The following is a 23,942-nucleotide window of genomic DNA, read 5'->3' as shown; positions in this document are numbered from 1 at the left end:
TTTCTGTTAACTAATTTGGAGAACACACAGGAGACTAAAATTTTTACTGAGGATATGGGAAGAAACACGGAAAGAAACATGAATGTATTTATGGATGTGCCACTCTGGGATAAGTGAATATCTATCACAGCTAAAGATGACAGTTAATATTTACAAAAGGGATATATATTTTTTAATCCAAACATCAATCCTCCAAGAGGAAAAGAAAAATACAAGTGTGATTTGACAGGCTCAAAAACACCATTTTGATGCATTAAAAGCCTTTAATCAAGAGAGGGGCTAAATCAGGCATTCTTACATAGGGAACAATCACCCTAAAGAGATCTATTAGAATTCAAGGGGGGTGGGAGGTGAAAATTTGGATGAAAAAAAATCCATTTTTATTTTTATTAATCTATAACTCAAGCTTCATCATTTCCTTCCAAATGAATGTAGACAACCAACAACATTATTATTAGCAATATCTATGACTTTGTCGCCAACAGAAATCACAGATATTTTAATAATGTCATATGTATATGTATTGAAGATACCTAGAAATTTTCTTATCACTATTTTGAAATTATAGCAGTTTTAGACCAACTGCTAGATCTTGTTTGTTATTAACATTCAAAGAAACGTTATTTGTGTCACAAATATTTTCTTAATATTTTGACTGTTCTAATATAATTTGTTCCCTATTTCAATATTTGACTGTTTCAAAATAATTTGTTCCCCATATAATGCTATGCATTAAAAACATTATTGCAAGCTTTTATGCATTAAAAACATAATTGCAACACTTTACTAGTCTGCAAAAGGTAATCATTTCTAGGCTAAGCCACCAGTTAGAGTTTGGAAAAATCATCAATATACCTTGTACATGTTTGTGATGAACATTTACCTGGCAGAGAAACACTTTGGAGCATTCTCTACTACTTATATGTAATTATGTACTACAGTGTGAGTTTAATGGCTCACACACTGATAAATAATAGTTCCTTGTGAACTATTTACAAATGAACATTAGCTAGCTAAGTTGTTTAAACAATAAATGCACTGCACACTGGGGAAAAACAATACTCTAACAGATTTTTTTTTTACTAACTTTATACTAGGTACTCTACAAACCTGAAAAATGTTTGCATTTATATGACACAATTTACCAAGCTAAGTGTTCAAAACAAAAGACTTAGGGAGATGAGAGTAAAGAATTTGATTTTCTAGGTTAAGAATGGAGGTCTAATTATTCTATTTTTACATCCATTTTCTGCATTGTCAAACGGTGACTACACTTGAAATACTGACATTGATGTATTATAAATACCACACTCCTTTATTTATTCATCTATCCTGTCATTCTTTGAGCCCCACTGCATAGACAAAGTTGTTTTAAAATTTGGCTCTTTGCTCACTTTATTATTATTGTGAATTCCGTTTCTTGCTCCCTTTTCATTATGCAACAAATGATTCTAGTACTTTCAACACTAGATATTACTAAAAATATGCTTCTCCACTATAACTCTATGGAAGTTGTAGAAATAGGACAACAAGGGCTTGTTACACAGATTATTGTCAGTGATGGTGTTTGGGGCAAAACAACTAGAGAAATGAAGTTACCATGAACTCAGATGAGAAGACAGGTTTGGGGATTGGTGACTGGACACGACTGACACATTACAGTTGAGCTGCTGGTTACATACCCAAGTGGAGATGTCAAGTATGTGGCTGCACATATGAATTCAAATTTCAAGAAAGAAGGCTAATCTAGTGACATGAATTTGGGAGCCATTATGTAGATGGATCTGAATGAGATCGTCTGGGGAGTGGGCGTAAACATGAACAACCATAAACAAGAAGAGGCCCAAGGTAAGGACCCACAAAAAGACTGAGAAACAGCATCCGGAAAGACAGGAGGATGGCTTGGCAATGTTTCTTCCAGGTTCCTTTTCACTCCCTGGTTTGAAGGCATTATAAATGTGAGCAGTTATAGTTTAGTCCTAGAAAATGCTGTAAGGATGATGTTGCTTGGTTCAAATATGTTTAAAGATGCTGAGAAGTGTACCATATGCAGTCCATTGATATTTTTCTTTGGTTTGAATTAAGACTTGCCGGCTGCAGAAAACTAAAAATACATCATGCTGAAAAATGGACACCCTGAACACTTTGTGTGTGTGTTTTTCACAGTTTTCCATGACATTTTAACTAAGTGTGGAGGATATTGTTCTTCTTTTCCTTACACTTGGTATGGCTAATGCTGAATGTGTGGGGATTACAATCATACCATGTGACAGATTGCAGTGTCACACACATAAGATTCTGCCTCCACTGCAGGGATGAACAGAAGGAAGTCATGGCTGGGAGAGAGAAACTAGTTATTCAGCTGCAAATAGCATCATAAAGGGGTAATGATAATTAAGAAAGCTACCAGGCTAAAGTAATGCTTCCCTCAGGTTCTTCATTCTTCACTATTACCTGAAAGTATGTGTCAAAGTATATGTGTGTGTGTGTGTGTGTGTGTGTGTGTGTTTGCGTGTGTGTGTGTAGTTCAAGGTGTCTCCATCTTTATTAAAACAGATAGTTATATTTGCAAAAATACTCTACTTCTGTTATTCTGTGTTAAAATAGCACTCAACAAAGGCTAACTTTCAATTTAGGAAAAACTGACTTGCTTGGGAAATCAAGTAATGATACTTCTATGTAGAAAATACATATAAGGAAAACAATAGAGATCATACATTGCTTATATAAAAACTGTATTTAAATTTGGAAGCCAGATACGATTGATTAGGGAAGAAGTCCCAACGTCATTGTTTAAGGTGATACTTATCTAGGATGTGTCATTGTGTGAGGTCTGTCCTTCTTGTTCCTCTTGGGCACTGAGCTCCTTTCTCTGAGCACGTTTCTGGAGACAGATCAAGGAAGGCAAAGAAGACAAACATTACATGTCTTGGTTCTTCAGGTGCTATATAACGCTAACCTTAAGAATTTTTTTAAAAAGTGGTTTTGATCGAAGAGCTAAATTTTAACTAAAATAGACTTCTGATAGTTTATGAAGTTAATTTCTTCATGCTTTCTATGTCCCCCAATTTGGAATTAATATCTTAGAGACACAGCCAAGTAAGCAGATGACTTCACTCAGTTGTAGGGGGAAATGCCTCTCTCTGCTGCTGCTTCTCTCTCTCTCTCTCTCTCTCTCTCTCTCTCTGTCACTTTGTTTATATGGCTGTTTCTGTCTCTGTCTCTGTTTTGTCTCTTTCCTTCACAATCTCTCCTCATCTTTCCCCTTTTGTAGTATAAGTTGTTAGAATTCACTGATTTTTTTCTAGATAATTTTTTTCAAATGTTTACTTTTTTGAGAGAGAGAGAGCAAGTAGGGGAGGGACAGAGAGAGGGCTAGAGAGAATCTCAAGTGGGCTTTGGACTGCCAGCACACAGCCCAATGTGGGGCTCGATGAGACGCTTAACCGACTGAATCCCCCAGGTGCCCCATAATGTTTCAGATACTTTAAAGTTTTAATTCATTTCTGCATCAAACTTATTTCCAATCTCCTTTATTGCATTTTTTTCATCTCCGAATCATTCTATTTTTTTTCCTTAAAGTTTATCTATTTATTTATTTTGAGAGAAAGTAAGCAAGCTGGAGAGGGGCAGAGAGAGAGACAGAGTTAGAGAGAGTCTCCCAAGTAGGCTCTGTGCTATCAGTGCAGAGCCTGACTCAGGGTTCAAAGCCACCAACCATGAGATCATGACCTGAGCCAAAATCAAGAGTCTGACACTTAACTAACTGAGCCATCCAGGTGCCCCTAGGTAAAATTTTTGATAGAATTTTATTGTATAAAACAAGTTATACTACTTGCTCCTGAGACCAGGTACAGATACATTTCTCAGGCCTCCTTTCATACTCAGTCAAGGGAAAAAATTTCATATCCTGACTGATATATTTTGTGCAGTAATCGTGTGTTCAAAGTAGTGTGCAAGGGGTGATGTTCGAATTCTAAAATTTAAGTATACTGATCTGTGAATTAAAAACTAGTCACTAGACTCTCTGAACCCATATTTTCAAAATTCACTTAAATGAGTTTGTGAAAAATAACACCTTTCATTTTATTCTTAGATATTGCTCTTAATAAATAAAATAATAAGAATAATTGAGCCCAACACCTATGGCATCTGTCCTTTTATGGAAATGCTCATCTTTATATATACTTTTCCAAGAAACAAAAATGAATTAACAGCAATTGATAGAAATTAGCAAGAACATCACATTGACCACATGGAATAAAACTTTCATTTCATTTCATTTCATTTCATTTCATTTCATTTCATTTCATTTTTTAAAGTATCCCTTTAATAGTCCCCTGGACTTCGTGATAAAATTAGGTCAATGAAAGTGGTACAGTTTAATGATGTGGTCAAAAAGCCCCTGAGGAAATAAAACGTCAACAATAATTCAACTTGTGTTCAAAATTTATAGCCACCAATTTTGTGGCATTGAAGAAAATTCCGTTAAGCATTTAATACATCTCTTTTTCTCCCTGGAGGAAAACAAAGTATTTATCTCCCTTTACCATGATTAGAGAATTGTCACCTTTAAAAAAACAATGTCCTTTGTCCCCAAAGCAGAAACATAACAAGAAAATCACAAAGCATGTTCTTCTGAACTCGGGAATTGATTTGGTGATCCCACCTTTACTGAGGCATTTCCTATAGGTACACAGAGGTGACTTCTATCGAATGCTACTAGATGCCAAAAACCGAACTGTGCACTTTCCCTACTTAAACTTTTCCTTCAACAACTTCATAAGAATGTTTTTATTATTCTCATTTTCCAGATGAGAACACCATGTTTCAGAAAAGTTAAATGACTTGTTGATGGTTGCTATAGTTTGAAGTGTTAGAGCCAGGATCTGAACCTGGATCCAAAGGTGAAGAACTATACACCATGATGAATTAGCTCTTTGTAAAAATTACATATATTCATTTGTGTATGTGCGCATATGTGCATACCTGCGTGTGTGTGTGTGTGTGTGCGTGTGTGTGTGTGTGTGTGTGTGTGTGTTGGGTGAGGGTGGACAACCTACACAAGCCAGCCAAAAGAGCAGATGAAGGTGTGCTTTGTCCTAGATTCAGAAAACGAGACATAAGTGAACAGAAGTGATGCTATGATCTTATGCTTGAATGCAGCTGTGCAGTTGGGTGATATTCTACTACACAGATCAGGGCAATTCCCTAGGGATAGGAGAGGAGCAAAATGGAAGGACCTCAGACCATGAAGACTTTAAGCCACCATCTGAGGCCTGGACTCCTATTCAAAATATTTCCAAAAGTGTCGTTTACTTTAGCCTAAAGCATATGTAACTAATATAGAAGTGCACAGATTAAACATTCATTAACAGATTAAGCATTAATGATCTAAATTACAATCAAGAAATTAGGTAAATAACAAAACTTAAGAAAGTAGAAAAACAACAAAAGAGGAAATATTAATGTCATGGAAGATGAGCAAAAAGAATAGAGAAGAGCAATGAAATTAAAGCCCAGTTCTATAAAAGCACCATGAATATAGACAAAATTCTGCCAAAGTGGATCAGGGAAAAAAAAGGGTGAGAGAAAGAGAGAAGCAATAGATAGACAGACAGGTGATAGGTACATAGTTAGACAGATATTGAAAAGACCATAAATATATGTAATATTGAGGATTTTAAAAACTTGTTCAAAATATCAGAACCTTTATAATAAATTTTAAAATAAAATGTTAATTTTCTAGAAAAAATACGTTAACAAAATGTATTCAATATAAACAAAAAATTTGAGTACACCTATATCAACTAAAGAGATATAATCATTATCAAAAAGTCTACATACAGAAAAAGCAACAGGTCCAGATTGTAGTATTCCACCACGTTTTCAAGAAATAGAAAACCCTTTTCTTATAAAACTGTCCCAGTGTTTACAAAAAATTAAAGTTCACCCACTAATTTTATGGAACTAGTATGTATTTGCTAATGATTCTGCAAATAAAGCCAGAAAAATGATTAGCAATTGTCATTTTTGAAATAGATGTAAAACTACTGTGTAAAATAGCAAACTGATTCACAATGTGTTGAACCTGAGAATATTTAGATGATTTAAATTTAGAAAATACATTAATATAATATGTCAACTTGACAATGTAAAGAAAAATTTATATAAATAAATGCAGCAGTCATTTAATAAAATTCAAAACAACTTATGAAAAAAAAAGGAACAAAACAGTAATAGAAGGTCAATTTCTTATCCAATTGTTCATATCTGCCAAACAGCAAGCAAATTCAATGGCAGTGAAATGTTAGAACATTCCCTACTTTGGGGCTCCTGGCTGGCTCAGCCGGTTAAGTAGCCAACTCTTGATTTCGGCTCAGATCATGATCTCATGGTTTGAGACTTCGAGCCTGGCATCGGGCTTTGTGCTGATACCACAGGACCTGCTTGGGATTCTCTCTCCTCTCTCTGCCCTTTCCCTCCCTGCTCACACACACTCTCTCTCTCAAAATAAACTCAAAAAATTATTTTAAAAAAGATCATTTCTTACTTTAGTTATTCCCCCACATATCTACCTCTAATCCAAGTTTAGGCTAATGAGATATAAATTAAAACTTTAGGAGGCAGCTTCCGAGAGCCCTTCCTTAACAGACATCTGGCCTGTGACTTACCACCTTTCTTTTTCTACTCTTCCCCCTTATTTCCACTGCTGATGTGGAGGCTGCTATGAACCAATGGTATCAGAGTGGAGAACTGGAAGGTCTGAGTTCTTAACAACATGTAGGACCATATCAGCCCCAAACTGCTAGTTTCCAGACTTCTTGAAATGTAAGAAATAAACTATTTTGTTTAAGCTGTTATTACCATGACTGCTTCCTCTCAACTCTATACTGGGAAGTACTGGCAAATTAATGAGAGAATAAAAAGAGATGAGATATAAATCATAAATTGACTCAAGGTGAGGAGAATTATATGATTATATACATAGAAAATCACAGAGATTTATACTGCAACATCAGTGAGTTTCAATTTCACAGCCATAATATTGTCAGAAATTAAAAGGTCTGATCACACCAAGTGTTGATAGAGTCATGGAAAAATACAAACCCTCATACATTGCTAGTGGGAGTATAAATATTTTAAAACTGTTTCAGCAAGTTTATAGTTAGAATTCTTTTGGCTTTAGGCAATAGAAATCTTATCTCAAATTGGCTTAATTAACGTGGACGTCTACTATCACCTGTGTACAGAGTTTAGCTGAAAACCAGGCTTATTATGATCAGAGGCTCAATGAGTCTTCAAGAAGTCAGTTCTTTCCAGTTCTGTTTCTGCCATTATTAACATACCAGCTTCTATCCCAGACTGGCCTCTCTCAGGGGCAAGAACACTGTAGTTCCTCCATGGATCTCATCCAGACACACAGTGTCTAGAAGAAAAGCAAGGACCCTATATTCCTGTGACTTCATTTTAGGATCAAGGAAACCATTTCCAAAATTTCATGTTTCTCTGCTCAATATTGGTCATGTGCCCATTCTCAAATCAATTATTGTCAAAGAGAATGGAATAACATAATCATTAGGCAAGGTTTTTCATACCAAAAGGACAAAGACTCAATATTCGGTAACAAGAAAATGGACAAAATTGTATGTTATATCATTACAACATCATACTACATAATAATATTAGTAAGAGTAATAGATAACATTTATTGAGCTGTTACCAAGTGCTAGGCACTCTCTTAAGTACTTGCTCAATATGTATTTGTTTTCCCACAGAGGGATGGACAAAACCCTGCAGGTGTTGGGCATTTAAATTGAGGCAGCAATTTCATCCTATTTCATACCCATAATATTGATGAAAATTAAAAGTTCTGGTTAATAACAAGTACTGGTAAAGATATATGTTATGTGTGAATGTACATACATATATACATGTATATAAATATATATGGAACATAAACCTCAGAAACTAGTTATAAAAGTTTAATTTTTCATATAAAATTATAAAGCATTGGGGCGCCTGGGTGGCTCAGTTGGTTAAGCATCTGACTTTGGCTCAGATCATGATCTGAGTTCGAGCCCCACGTCGGGGTCTGTGCTGACAGTTCAGAGCCTGGGGCCTGCTTCGGATTCTGTGTCTCCCTCTCTCTCTGCCCCTCGCTGCTCACACACTCTCTCTCTCTCTCTCACTCTCACTCTCTCTCAAAAAAATTAAACATTAAAAATTTAAAAATAAATAAATAAAATACTAAGGCATGAAGAAACTAAATACTTACCCAAGATCACAAAGCTATTAAGTGGCAGAGATAGGATTTGAGTTCAGAGAGTCTTTAAATAGCAGTTAAAATAAATAAATTAGATCTATACACATGTATCAATGTGGACAATTTTAAAGGCATAATGTTGAGTAGATGGAAGCCTTTCAACATAAAACGAAATATAAGAACAGTCCATGCTTGCTAAGGGAGAGGTAGATATTATGAGTTCATTAGGGAATAGGCTGTATTGAAGGTAAGGAACAAGGATGATGCCCCATAGTCATGTATACTACCATCCAAGAGGCAATCAGATACAAAGATTTCAAACGAGGTGTTTGGATCTGGAGAGGTGACAGTTATCAGGTAGTAGTGGAAACTGCAAGTGGATTTAAAAAGTGCAAAGAGGGAAGTAGGAAAGAAAGAGTCCGAAGTATGGGGAGAAAGGAACCAGAAGAGGCTGATAAAGACACCAGAGTAGATGTAGATGACACAGTCAGGTCTCAAATATGAATAAGGGCTGAGCTTCAAGAGCATTATGGACAATATTGCCAAATGCTGCAGAGAGTGGTGAAAATACTTGGCACATCATTAAAGATATGGGAGAAACCAGTTTCCAAGGTAGTTATAGTTACAAACCTGTATCCACGCTTTGAAAAGTCAATAGGCGATAAGAAGGTTATGTAAAATGCAGCCTCTTTTTTTTCAGAGTAGCTTGGTTAGTGAAGGGAAAATGAATATTAGAGCATTAGCCAGAGGGAATGAAGGATTTTTTCAGTGGAGAAGACATGGTAGTATTTTTAGCTTGTGTGAAAAGAGTCAGCAGAGGGAGACATCTAAAATACTGGAAAGATAGGGAAGGGTAGGACTTACTGTAGGAACAACATCTGGAAGAAGATGGGAAGCAGTGGATCAAAAGCACAGGTGGAGAATTTAGCCTTGAATGTGAGAAATAATGAGGAAGTGAACAAGAGATCTCCCAGATGAGAAGAGAGACAGATGGAACAAAGAAAGGAGAGAAATGAGTTTTGTCCTGCTGTGTTTCCAGTCAGCTTTTCCCAGAAGAGATACTTGGCAAGGAAAACAGGAAACAGACAGGTGGTCCAAGGTCTTTTGGGTAAAGTTAATATATAGTTGCCTGATTATTCAGTTCTGAGTTTTAGGACAAAAAAAAAGTAGATTAAAAGCAATTACTGCAAATTTATGAATCACATCCAGTTGCCCAGACACCAGTCTCCTGACCTGAATTTCTCCTTCCCTTAGTGAGTGAAGCTGGAATAGTGCCTATATGGAAGCCATTCTGAATTTACACCAAAAAAACAAACTGAAACCAGAAAAGAGTTAAAGAAAAGTCTCACCAGATGTCAACACCAAAAGCCACCTAGTGATCATCCACACAAATCCACTCTCACTGAGGAAAAAAACAAGTCTCAAAAGGGTACATGATAGCTCCAAGGTCATCAAGTTATTGATGGGTGGAGATCTCATACTTTATTTTCATCAAATACATGATATATTTTATTTTTTTTAATTTATTTATCATTTGCCTCCTCCCATGAGAATATGGTCTCCTGGAGAGCAGGGATTTTTGTCCCCATTGCTCACTGCTGTTGCCTCAACCCTCAAAGTGTACCTGGTGTTTAGAAGACATTTGATCATTATTTCTTAGTGAATGGATTCCATCTAACCCAGTGCACTTTCCACTCACCCATAACAATTTCAAAATGAGCACTTCAAAGTGAAACTGACCCTTGTAACAATCACCTCCATGCAAATAATTTTTATTAATTGCTTCTTCATTGGGTGGAGAAGGCTCCAGGGTACAGCAGAATTCAAATCCAAGACTGCCTGGTCTCATAGCTAAATGTTGGATGAATTTGACCCATTCAGTTAGTTCTCCCTGACAAAAACCGAAGGGGTTTTTGTGGCAATAAACAAAAAAACAATAGCAAAATAAATGAAAGCCAAATCAATGTTATGTGACAAACTATACAGAATTCACACAGCAGTGACCTTCACGGTGTATTCCACATTCAAATCTTCACCCATATTTTTATGTCTATGCCCAGGTTTATGCCACCCAAGATAAATATGGTAGGAAAAACTCCCTGGGTCTGTTGCTAGGGGAGTGTTACGAAAATTGTAACTTCATATCACCCTTCCTCTGCTGAAGAAAATTCCCTATTTTGGGGGTTTTGTGTGAAAAAAAGGAGAAAGAAACACTGTAAAGTAGGCAGCTACAAAGAAGAATGTTGTTAGATGCTGGGTGATTCTGAGAGAGGTTTTCCTACTCTCTCTGAAGTGTAATTTTTTTTTTCCTTCAGGAGTCATCTCCAGGGACAGGAAGGAGAAACACTCTGAATGAGGATGTGTCCATCTCAGGGGAAGCATATGAAACCTTAGAAGAACAGCTCACACAACAAAGCATTTATTTGTGAAATTAGGTAAGAGAATCTAATTTTATAGCTGTGAGAGATGCAACTGAGTATTTAAAGGTTCACATTCCTCAATGTTTTCTAGTATCTTTGGGTAACCCAAATTCTTACCAGAAAATGTACAGATTAGTATAATCAGTACATTAAACTTTATAATACATAAAATAGGATGGCAAATAGGATACTTAGTTTCTAGAATTTTTGCAAAGATCCAAAGCCAAGAATAAATATACCTCATATTCTATGTTCAGAAAGCCCACCACCTTCCTACCAGGAATTAGTGACAAGAGCCAGTTTAGAAAATGCCTAGTCACCAACTCTCCCCATCCCCCCAGCATTATCCCAGTCAAAGAGGGGGGTTGGGTAGGGAGAGAGGTGGTAAGTCTTATGGAGAGAGCAGAGCTTGGGTAGGAATGAAAGTACTACTCTTCCCTTTCTAATGCTCAGTGGGAGAACTGCAGGAGGATCACAGAAAGATTGACAGTTCCTGCCAGGGGAGCCTGGCAACCCGAATCTAGCAGGATGTGTGCGGGGCTGCAGAACACAAACATCCCCGTCTGTGCCATCGTTAATGCTGAACATAGTCAGAGAGACTGGATTTGGGAAGAGCATCTGGGAGTCTGAAGCATAGAGCCTTATTCTTTTCAGCCCTCTTCATCCAATATGAGGAAGAACAAACGTGTCCCTGAAGTTGGGAAGTATACACAGACACAGTGTGGTCTTGAACTTTCTGTAACAGAAACACCTGTATTAGCAACACTTGAAGAAACTGTGGCACAGTGTACCTGGGAGGAAAATGGTGGTAAGCTTCCTCCATCCCAATTTCCCATAATCCTCCGAAGTGTGAAGCAGACTCCAATAGTTTCCAGAGCTGCATGGAAAGGCACATGAAGGACAAAAGATGAGGGTGGACCTCGGGGCTGGTAAATAGCTGCTGGGCCAATTTCATAAGGCTCAATTTAGAGAAGCTGTGATACCCAATCTGCTGTAAAAGGAAAACTGCCCTAGGGGATGGGGTGTAACTATTTGAGTAACAGCAAGTTAACAGAGTTTCAGGGACATTGTCATGTCACCCACACTTCTGCCAAATTAAGGAAAACATTCATTTTCTTCTCAAGCCCTAAGCAGCAAATAACCTGGTATCTTTGCTTTATTTTTCCACTAAAGTAGGAAAAGAAAAGACTCTCTTTATTGCTATAATAGGTAAGATAGTACAGGACCCAGAAGCAGATAGGCAAAGAACACAAAAGGCCTAAAGAAGGGAAAGGTCAAGTAGAACTTTAGGATCACTGAAAAGAAATAAGCAATTCTCAGAGTGCTGAGTAATTTATGGGAAAAATCTTGCCATTAATTTCAGAGAAAACAAACCTTGAGGAGCACTGTTGATAAAGTCTTGGTACACAAGCAGAAAAGAAGGGTTGTCTATAACTAATAATAAGGGCTGAAATACAAATAAACAACAACCCAGAGTAGATAGCAATGGGAAAAGAATAGTGCAGGAAACACCAACAAGATTTGGATAGTATATGAAGAAAAAATCAGGATGGGTCCATGGCAGATTGTATTTTCCAAAGAGGAACACCACCACAGAGTCCATCCCCCATTCTCCATTTAGAATGACATTGACAATCCTTCCATCAAGCAATAGAATCTCTGTCCCCAACCCTTGGACCCAGGTAGACCTTTGTGACTGATTTGTTCAATGGAACACAACAGAAGTAAGGCTGTATGACTTCTAAGTCTAGATTATAAAAATTCTCTATTCTTTTATCTTCTTGGACACTTGCTCTGTACATCCAGACACCTTGATATGAGGAGGCCAAAAGGAAGCCTCTGGAAAGGCCCATAAGAGGGGACCCATGCAGAGAGGAACTGAATCCCTAGGCACTCATCCTTCACCAAGCTCCAGCTGATAGCCAACATCCAGTTGCCAGCCATATGAGTGAGCCATTCGTGGAGTGAATCATCACCCAATGTCCAATTGAGCTGATGCTACATGAAATGGAGATAAACCTTTCCCACTATACACTGCCCAGACTGCAGATTCTGTGCAAATAAGCGGTGGTTGTTTTAAGCCACTAAGTTTGCCAGGGAGGAATGGGCAACAAATAACCAAAGCAAGACCAGGAAGGGAGGAGACTATTTACCTAGCCAAAGCTGAGTTTCCACAGGTCCTTTGGAAGGAAGAATTGAAAGTTTCTATCAGTACTGCATTTTGTATAAGAATACAAATATGACAAATATGTGATTTCTATAATTTATTATCTCCTTAACGGTGTATGTGTAGAGAATTCTCACTTCGTTATACAGGTTTAGGTGTTATTAATAATTCTCTTGGCAGTTTTTATTAACTTTCGAATTAAACTTTAAGTATTGCTTTAGTTCACTATACAGAATGTTCAGCTTCAAATACCAGTAGTGGTTATAAGCTGTTGCCCGAAAAGGGGTACGGCACATAAACAATACTCTACAAAATGTGATTTACTCAGGCTGCTTTTTAATTAGGTGAATAACATGCTATAGTTATAAAGATCATCATGTGGGAAAAAGAACGCTTCCTGAAATATTTTCCCCAAATCTGAGTGGTAAATTTATAAAAAGTATAATCCAGACTCTCTGTGTAACAATAGAAAACATAAGGATCCATTAAGTGTGTGTTTGTAAAATATACATAGCACATAATTTTTTCATTTAACAGTACTCCAGCAAAGATTTTAGAGAAACTGCCTGCCAACATAAGACTAGACATAGAAGATACAGAGGTGAACAAAACACAGTGGTCCCTGATGAGATACTAAGATGGTAAGTATATATATGTGTGATATATAAGTATACACACACATATGTGTATGTGTGTGTGTGTGTGTGTGTGTGTGTGTATCAGAATGTTGAGAGGTATAGAAAATTAAATTGAAGTAGGTAAAAGAGATAGCATGCCAAGGTGGGATGGGGGTGGGTAAGCATGGTTGCTATTTTATATCGGATGCTCAGGAAACCCCTCCTGGTGCACTAGCATTTAAGCAAAGAGTAAATCAGATAGCTACCTGGAAGAAGCACATTTCATGTTAAGCGAACAGCGAATGGAAACCCCATGAGATGAGAACAATCTTAGTGCATTCAGAGGACTTGAAGACACCATCAGGCTGCAACAGAGCAAGCAAAGTGCTAGTGGAATGATAAGCAGTACTGGGAATAGGAAACAGGTTGTGGAGGGACATGGAATATTATAGAGACACTGGAAAGGTTTTAGCTTTTATTGAGTGATTATAGATATAGATATAGATATAGATATAGATATAGATAGATATAGATATAGATCATGAACTGAATGCTTGGGTCTCCCCGAAAATTAATACATTGAAGCCCTAATTTGGAGATGGAGCTTTGAGGAAGTAGTTAGCATTAGATAAGGTTAGGAGGGCAGAGCTCTTATGATGGAATTACTGGTCTTATAAGAAAAGCAAGAGATAAATTTCTCTTTCTCTGAACTCATGTACCAAGAAAAGGCCATGTGAGGACTCAGCAAGAAGGCAGCTGTCTACAAGCCAGGAAGAGAACCCTCACCAAAACTCAACCCTCCTGGCACTCTGCTCATGAACTTCTGGACTCCAAAACTGTGAAAATAGATCTCTGTTGTTTAGCCACCAAATCTGTGCTATTTAGTGATGGCAGCTTGGACTAAGACAATATGGTTATTGCCACAGTGACATATAGGACAACTACAATGTCAATCGGCTTAAAAAAATTAACATTTATTAACCTTTGAGACACAGAGAGAGAGAGAGAGAGACAGAGCGTGAGCAGAGGAGGGGTAGAGAGAGAAGGAGACACAGGATCTGAAACAGGCTACAGGCAGTGAGCTGTCAGCACAGAGCCCAGCACAGGGCTTGAACCCATCAACTGTGAGATCATGACCTGAGCCGAAGTCAGGTGCTTAACCGATTGAGCAACCCAGGTGCCCTCAATGTCAACCGGTTTTAAGTCAAGACTGAAATCCAATTTTCTTTCAAAATATCCTCCTCTTCATTCTTCTCTCAATTCCCCTGTCCACTTCTACTAGCTTTTGGGTAACAACGGTGCTAATTGCATAGTTCTCTGTGTGAGATCGCCTAGTGATTGGTTTCAATCACAACTTTTCCAGTTGTATTTCTAAAATGCAATTTTTCTGAAATATGAGCAAAGACATGAACTTTGGAAGTATGCCTCTCTGCCGACTGGAATGTCTTTTGTTAAAGTCTTTTGCAAACTGTGTCACAAAAATTAAAATAAAAAGTCTTCTCTAATATGCATATTACAGTTATATTGGCACGGTTTTATAGATTGCTCTGGCTCTAAGAGGAAAACAACATTCTTTTTAATTTTTTAAAATGTTTTATTTATTTTTTAGAGAGAGAGAGAGAGAGAGAAAGAGACAGAGAGAGAGAGAGAGAGAATGAGCTGGGCAGAGGCAGAGAGAGGGAGACAGAATCCACAAAGCAGACTTCAGGCTCTGAGCTGTCAGCACATAGGCTTGAACCCGTGAATCACGAGATCATGACCTGAGCCGAAGTACGATGCCCAACAGACTGAGCCACCCAGGTGCCCCAAAACAGTATTTTTCTATTCGAATGAGAGATTCTTGTCCATTATATGGAAATCCTTCTGCCTATAGTTATTTATTTGTTTGTTTGCTTACTAATTAATTAATTATCCTTTGGTTAAAATAGATGGGGTTTCTGACTCTTCTTTTCAGGCTTTAGCTATCTGATTTCATATAGAATAGATTATTAGGCAGAGTTGAATTTAGCCTGCCAGCACAGGCTCTTATGAGTAGATGACTGTTTTTAGCTTCTCCTGGCCACATTTCATGTTCAGGTAGTTTCTTCTGAGCTCTTTAGAAGTCCCAGACCATCTTTGTGGTTATTGCTATGCTGGTTTTCTCCACATTTCTGTTTTTGTGTTTTGCAGGAGTGCTCAGACACCACATAATGGCAAATCTTTTAAGAGACTGAGACTCCTTTCCTTTCCTGGAGCACCTCTATTTCTCATTTCCTTCATCTTTGTCCCTGTCCCTTGTGCCACTTATCTTAGCACTTCCTCCTCCCCCTCCTCCCCCTCGTCCTCCTCCTCCTCCTCTTTCCCCTCCCTCTGTCACACCACCCTTCCTCCTCCTCTTCAGTCCTGTCCAGCATTTGTATTCAGGCTCCCTGGCTCACGTTTTTTCTAGATCTCTAAGGGATTCTCACCAAGTTTCTGCACAATGGGTGGGACTGTTTATCATTTCTCAGTCAAGACTCTTTCTAGGAGAAGAAATAATTACCTTCTTGGCATTTATCTCCAGTAAACAAACACACAAGAAGCAAGCAAACCAACAAGCTCTAGCACTGGGGGGTTTTCTGCTCCCTGTCTTTAATACTTATCTAGTGGCAATGGACCAGACATCACAATGGGCAGAAATGGTGCTTTGGACCCCTGCGCTTTTTTTTAATGTTTATTTATTTGTTTCTTTTGAGAGAGAGTGCTTATGTGTGAGTGGGGGAGGGGCAGAGAGAGAGACAGAGAGAGAGAGAGAGAGAGAGAGAGAGAGAGAGAGAGAGAGAATACCAAGCAGGCTACTTGCTGTCAGTGCAGAGTCCAACACAGGGCTCGAACTCACAAACCACGAGATCATGCCTGAGCCAAAATCAAAAGTCGGTTGCTTAACAGGCTGAGCCTCCCAGGTGCCCCTTGGATCTCTGCTCTTTCACTCTTAACTATGAGGATAGGTTCTGTAAGAAATCTGCAGTGTCTTCAAACTCAAAGGGCAGGGAGATTATGAGTTATCATCTGGGCTCACAATAGAATTCTAAGAATGACATAACATATCATTTGGGGGAAAAATGAACTTCTCTTATAAGGAACGTGGCTCACCTTATGCAGCACTTCCTCCACAGATAGAAATGTGGTATTTATGTCCTAGGAAAAACAAGGCCACAAAAATAAAGTGAATTGACAATATTGTAGGGATTCAAAAAATACATTTTTTCCAACTTTGTTTAGATTCTCCATCTTTCACGGCAGCTTTGGTTTTTATGCTTATGAGTCATAGTAAGAAAATTTCAAAACAAAGCTGACAAGATTTATGGAAATTTCATTCCATTATTTTTAAAGGAAACACTTTCATTGGAGGAAGGTAGGCATTCATCCCTCTCATATGTCACTACCTCGATTGCATTGGGCACCATAGGAAAAATGTTCATCTGGTTGTTTACAGAGAAGCAAGTAATCCTGTTAAGTTTAGACTAGAAAATTTTAAAGAGTCATATCATTCTGAACTTTAGAGTCAAAGATCTGGCTTTATATCGTGTTCCCTGTGTAGCCACAGACAGCTTACTTAAGCTCGTTTACCTGAGCTTTCCTATCTAGAAAAACCAAAATATCTGTGCCTACCTCTTAGGGTTATTGTAAGAATTAAAGGAGGCAATGACACATAAAGCACATTTAGCAGCACATCTGGCACACAGTAAATGCTCAGTAAATACTAGATAATATTATTAGAATTGTAACTGTTATGGTCATTTTGCAGTTCCATTTTCTGTGACTCATTCATAGTATACTAGTGTACTTTGCTCTATTACTAACTGGAAACCTCAGTCAATTCACTTGTTTTCCTCATCCTTCATTCATAGCCTTCTAAATGAGATTTCCTTTACATATAGTGGGCTATAATAGCTACTTAACCCTCAATAAGTTATTTTTAGATCAGCATTTTGTTGTCCAAATGATAACATTTAACAATAGAGGTTCTGTGACATGCTAGTTCTACGGTCTAATTGAGCAAAGAAACTCCAGGGTGCCATGGTTCTGCTCCTTTTCCATCGCCACACAAACATATTCTCTGTGATTACTGTTGATGATATCCAGAATCTGTATTCAATGAATACACAATGACAGTAACTCATAGTATACAACCTCTTGTAACTCATAGTTTTGACCTTAGTAATTTCCAAATAAAAATAATTGTCTAGTTTTTGGGGAAGAGAGAGAGAGAAAGAGAGAGAGCTTGAGCGGGGGAGAGGCAGACAGACAGGGAGAGAGGGAATCTTAACCAGACCCCACGCCCATTGCAGAGCCCCACGTGGGCTCGATCTCACAACCCTGAGATCATGACCTGAGCCTAAATCAGGAGTCAGACACTTAAGTGACTGAGCTACCCAGGCACCCCCCAAAACTGTCTTTCTATCTCTGTCCCTTCTAATAATTAAGACCTTCATGTATGTAAGTTTTTAATGAAATCCAGTTGTTAGTGTTCTGCTAACTAGAAATTAATTATGAACATATTTTTTCCTTATTCTTAAGATAATGAAACTGAGACTGAATTTGACTGAGTTTAAAAGTGTCTTGGAAAAAAAAAAGTATCTTGACCAAACAAAAATCAGAAAGTAGTAACAGGAGAAACCAGGATTCAACATTGGTCTGTCAAATACAAAGGAACTGGCTTTAACCATCACACATGACTATACAGTATATGGATCACTGCTAAGGAAGATTTTTTAGGCAGCCATTATAGGCAAAGTTATTCCCCAGAATGAACAATACCAAACTGTGGTGTATGTGGTATTGCTTTCCTTTTCCCATGCATTATTCAGGTGGTTGTTGACCCATAGGGGCTACACCTGTTACTCTACAGACAGCTTACAAATCTTACAGTATAAATAATAGAAGAGCTTGATGGATTCTTGTGAATTTACACACCATGCCAAGTTTCCAGCAACCTCACTCTACCAGTTTCTGTGTTAGTTGACACAGGGTGGGATATTTACACTGCTGATTTCTTGGAGAGGTAATAAGAGCTGTGTGGCAATAAAGGATCATTTAGCTCATCTATTGGCTGGAACTTATATTCTAAAAATGTAAGCTAGATGCATTCTTAAAAAATAATCTTCAAATCATCCCAGCTGCGTCTGATATACAGAGAAACCACAGGAGGTTGTATGTGTTCGAGTGGCTGCAGATATTTGCTGGGGGTGTTTTTATGCATGCGTGTGCAAGGCTCCAGAGCAAATGCAGTTTGTCTTCCAAAAAATGGCATTTTACAGCTTTACATGAACTTGGTGTGCATTAAGGCATCTTTTGTGCTTCATGTTTAGTATTTAGATACAGAAATACTGAAAGATGTGATGCAGTTATTTATAAATGACTGATTTGCTAAAAATAATTTTGGATGCACACAAGAAATACTGCCTTCTCTAAATTGTGTCAGATTTTCACTATCTTCAGATTACACTTGCAGAGCACAGTCTCAATAGCTTCTCCACACACACACACACACACACACACACACACACATGGGTACACATAAATACACGTATAACTCTTGGGATCCTTGGTTAAGCAGTAGAGAGTAGTGATTTGGCTCTCCTGCAGTAGAGCTTCTCTGCTGAACATCTCAGATCCTAGCCCTTGGGTGTCCCATTCTTGGAATTCCTTCCCAGAGCAGTTCAAACTTCTTGATGTGGTGCTAGTTGGGAACATGCCAGACTTAGTGCATGATTAAAATGAGATGGTCCAAGTCTGTTATTGTCAATTACTGATAATATCATCAAGACAAGTCTTTGTTTAGAACTTTGGAACTTTTATCTGATGCATCAAGATGAATTGATAGAATTGTGATAAATTTATCTCTACTAATTCATTAAATAATACTCATGTGCTATATTCATATTTTGATGATTTCTTACTGAAGTTTAAATGAATGTATTTATTTACATCAGAAAAAAATGTATCACATGGTCTTCCCCACTTGGATTTGCCAATGAAAATGCCCCATCCAAAATCATTCCTTTCTGTAATTTTCTATCTCAGCTCCATTTTTATTTACTTCATAACATTCATTCATTACACTTTGTAATTATTTATCTGTTTTATATCAGCTTCATAGAGCACAGATCTTGGCTATTTTTTTTTTTTTTTTACCAACAGATCAAGCACTCTGAGTGGCAAATGAAGTCCTTCTTTAAATATTTATTGAATGAATGGGGCCCCTGGGTGGCTCAGTCGGTTAAGCATCTGACTTTCAGCTCAGGTCATGATCCTACTGTTCGTGGGTTTGGGCACCGTGTTGGGCTCTGTGCTGACAGCTTGGAGCCTGGAGCCTGCTTCAGATTCTGTGTCTGCCTCTCTCTCTGTCCCTCCCCCGCGCACACTGTCTTCTCTCTCAAAAATGAATAAACATTAAAACAATTTTTTAAAATATTTATTGAATGAGTGAGTGAAGTAATTAAATAAAAGACAGGTATTAATAACTTAAGTAGTCATCTTTTTAGCTTTATAAAATACTTTTTGAGAGGGCACAAAGGAGGCTGACTCTAGAATATTTAAAACTACTTTTCCACAGACAACCAAGCTGAGAATGGTAGACTTTGGGTGGAAATATTAAGAAAAAGGAGGAAGGGAGTCTGAGTAAGTACAGGAATTACATTTGCTTTAATCTAGCCTTAGTATATTAAGTTAAAATTCCATGGTGAGTTGGGGACAGGATAATCTTAATGTTAAAAAAAAAGGCAGTTTTGCCAAATTTAGGCCAGACTCTAGAACAACTATGAACAATAGCAAAGCCCTTGATCCGATATTGGCCTTGAGTTATTTTCTCCTCTGTGAATCTTGTCCTCTCATAGCATCTTGAGATTCTAAGCAGGTCTCAGTCACCTAGGTAAGTACTAATGAAAGAATCAAAGTGGTGCCTTTTGATTGTCACATCTAGGCTATTGACTTCAGAGTCAATACTAATGAAAAACAGGTGGAAAGAAAGCTACTGGGCAAAGTGAACTATACTAATCTTACTCAGGACAAATGTGAGCCTGCTCATCATGCAAGTAAATGGCCATCTTACATGTATTTATGTAAAAGGATATTTAAGGTTCTTTGTGTGTGTGTGTGTGTGTGTGTGTGTGTGTGTGTGTGTATTTTTGCAAACAATGTAGATAGATGGACAGACTGACAGAAACAGGTATCAAATACTTTAAATTTACCAATATATCACAGTATTATTTATGCTAAACAATTAGGCACAAAGTGATTTTTCAAGAATCTGAAAATGGCTCAGTGACTTATGACACACCGTCATGATAGAATATTTTTATAGAAGGATCTCATTTCCCTCAATCCTCATGCTCCCACACTCACTTCAGAGATGACGTTCCATCATTTCCACCCTTTGGTGTATAAGAGACCTCTGCCCCACCTCTCCATGTGTTATTATTCAAGGTTGAAACAGTTGCTAAACTTACTGGTAAATGGCTGATCTTCATCAGTTCACATTTTCACTAGCGTGGAATTACTTTACCTCACAAGTGGGGACACAGACTTTTAGGCTTTTATTTCATTCTTTACCTTTTCCTTGGGCTGTCCTCCTTGGGATCTGAAAGGAAGTTAGTGGGATCCTTACTATTTTTCCATGTGAAAGCATAGGATCCAGGTCCTGCATTTCAGAATATATGTCTTAAAATCTTAAAGGACAGTGCTTTCTTTAGCAGCACACACCCGAAAATTGGAACAATACAGAGATTAGCATGGCCCCTGCATAAGGATGACATGCAAAGTCGTGAAGTGTTCCATGTTTGGGGGTGAACTAGATAAAGATTAAGAATATACTTATCATGATGAGCACTGGGTCATGCATAAAACGTTGAGTCATACTGTACACCTGAAACTAATACGACACTGTATGTTAATTATACTTTAATCTAATTTTATTTTTTCTACATTTTTTAATGTTTATTTATTATTGACAGATAGAGATAGACAGAACGTGAGTGGGGGAGGGACAGAGAGAGAGGGAGACACAGAATCTGAAGCAGGCTCCAGGCTCTGAGCTGTCAGCACAGAGCCTGATGCGGGGCTCGAACTCACGAGATATGAGATCATGACCTGAGCCGAAGCCGGATGCTTAACTTACTGGGCCACCCAGGCACCCCAACTTTAATTTTAAAAATCTGATAGAACAAATTCTCCCTGTTAATTTCTTCATTTTTAAGGTTGTAGTTATTTGTGGACTTCTATTTTTCAAACAACTTTTTAAGTAACTTTATTGTGTTCCTCAAATATCTAAGTGGATATTAATTGGTTTGTACAATAAATTTATAGAAAAATAGACATAGTATTGTCATCTGTATAACATCAAGAACTTTTATCCACAACCATGGGATGTTTCTCTATTTGTCTTTTATTAGAGTATTAAGTTTTCCCAAGGAGAGTATGAGGTAATTATAGTAAATAGGAAGATTTAGTATGGCTTGTTTGTTAGGATTCTTGGGGCATCTTTGTCTTCAGAGATAAGGATGCTCCTTTTCTCTGGCATAGGAAGGGCACCTCTTACCTGAGAATTTTATGATCTGTTTCAATAGAGAAAGATTGGGGGGAAGATCAGAGTGACCTTTCTGCTTCTGCCATTTTCTCAAACTCCTTCAGCTTAAAATATTCAATATGCCGAAGTGCCATATTTGGGGTTAGCATGTCCTGAACTCCATCAAGTAAAAAGGGAAATCCTCAAATATTAATTATATATATGCTTCAAAAATGCTATAGGTCAGTTCTGAAAGATTTTCAAAATGAAGAGAAATACAATATTCTCTGCAAATAATTTCTATTTTCTGGTTCAAATCTAATGATTTTCAAAGTATATCTTTTACTTAGAGTTGCACCAGTAGAAAACTGAGGGAAAAAAAGTATTGATAATGAGCAAAAAATTAGTAATATAATTTAATTTACTAGGAAAGTGACTCTAAGGAAAACAAAGCAATCTATATCAGACTGATCACAAAGAATAAACCCCATGTGTTTCATGCTTAATTCTTTAGGACCTAAATTTTGATTATGGAAGATTCTCATAGAAACATTATATGATGAGAGAAAGCGAGAAAAAAAACAAGAGACTTGCCTTTTCACTCTCTTCCTTCCTATCCACTCTCCCAAACATTACGTGATAGCTGAGTCTTGCCAGTATAATTCTACTTAATCATTTTTATGAGAATTAAGTTGCCAAGTTTTTCATCAAACATCAACTACATATTGGAGAAATACAGACTTTGCGTCACATTTTATTTAGTGTTCTACCAAAAAAAAAAAAAAAGATTAAGTAAAGACTGAATTTATACATGTAAAGCAAATGGAAGAAATGGGGTTATTTTTCTGATAGTCTGTGCTGACATTAAATTTAACCTTGTGGAGAAAATAAAATTTAACCTTGGGGATACCTGGAATGAAGTATTTTATGATGGAAAGTAATTGAGAAATTAGCTCCAATTTTTCACTTCACTTAGAGTAAATAATACCTATTTCATTTTAAGCCAAAAAAAAAAAAAAAGGTTTTATGCTAAAGAAAATAAACTACAGAAGAAAATAAACACAAGCACATTAGGAGTTGGGGAACTTATTCACAGTTATTTTTTAAAAGGGCTTGTTGGAAAACACTTACAAATTTGGATCACAATCTCCATTGAGTAACATAGTTCTATAGCTAGATCACTGTTATCTGTGATTCTAATCTGGGATAACCTGACAGTGTAACCATGCCTAAGAGATCTCTTTTGTTCAACAGCATTTTGTTAACCAGCTGTCTTTTTGAGGTAGAAAACTGAATTTGTTAATATAAATAACACACAGGGAGGATATGAACAGTCAAAACAGTGTAAAAGGCCTCAATCTAATTTTTATCTTCCTGTCATCCTGGGTGGGTTCCCTGAGAGACAATACTCAAGAGCGCAGAGGGAAAACTCTTACGGGATATTTTACCCTTACAATTTATAGTAAGTTGTTTTTTGACAGCTAGCTTAGGGCTTTGCCCCTCCTCTTCTAAGGAATCATGCAAAGAATGTGTGAGCCTAGGAGTCTAAGGCGGTATTTTTCTTAAACTGATGATGAACACAGCCAAAACTGAAACCCAAGGTCATAGATAATGGAAAATACACCATAGGCATTTTCATTGCCTTTATGTTTTTAGTGATGTCTTCATTGTCTCTTATTGGGTTTTTGTTTTGTTTTCTTTTTACAGTCGCTTATGTTTCCTGCTCTTTGCCGATTGCTTTTCGGGCTGGCACTATAGCACTTCCATAAAATATCTTAATGGCCCCCTGCAGGGCTTCTGTAGCGAAGGGTCTGCTAATGTTTCCATTATGACCCTTGTCTCAGAGATCTTTACATCACAGTCATCTTAATTTGCATTAGACCATGGGGAACATGTCACATAGGTCAGTCTTGGGAGCGATATTTTTTGGTACACTTGAAAAAAATGA

General features: G+C 37.4%; 1 protein-coding gene and 1 non-coding gene across 5 annotated transcripts in view; one reads left to right on the top strand and one right to left on the bottom strand.

The window, feature by feature from the left end:
• Positions 1-2,739: 2,739 nt before the first annotated feature.
• Positions 2,740-23,942, bottom strand: part of IQCM (IQ motif containing M) — a 644,218-nt gene continuing 623,015 nt past the window's right edge. For 2 of the 4 annotated variants that reach the window (XR_006216737.1, XR_006216740.1), the window contains 2 exons: positions 16,582-16,626; positions 2,740-2,884 (listed from right to left, as the gene is read on the bottom strand). The gene's annotated coding sequence lies outside the window, so the exon portion shown is untranslated. Of the gene's footprint in view, positions 2,885-16,581; positions 16,627-21,042; positions 21,071-22,741; positions 22,761-23,942 lie in introns of those variants that run through there. The other 2 variants (XR_006216738.1, XR_006216739.1) reach the window with 2 other exon arrangements.
• On the top strand, positions 21,170-21,273 carry LOC122238201. The gene has a single exon (XR_006217163.1). It is a non-coding gene; the product is annotated as a U6 spliceosomal RNA (small nuclear RNA).

Source organism: Panthera tigris, chromosome B1, assembly GCF_018350195.1.
Source record: "Panthera tigris isolate Pti1 chromosome B1, P.tigris_Pti1_mat1.1, whole genome shotgun sequence".
Classification (NCBI taxonomy): domain Eukaryota; kingdom Metazoa; phylum Chordata; class Mammalia; order Carnivora; family Felidae; genus Panthera; species Panthera tigris.
Note: the sequence above shows the minus strand (reverse complement) of the source record. Positions and strands in the feature narration are given on the sequence as shown.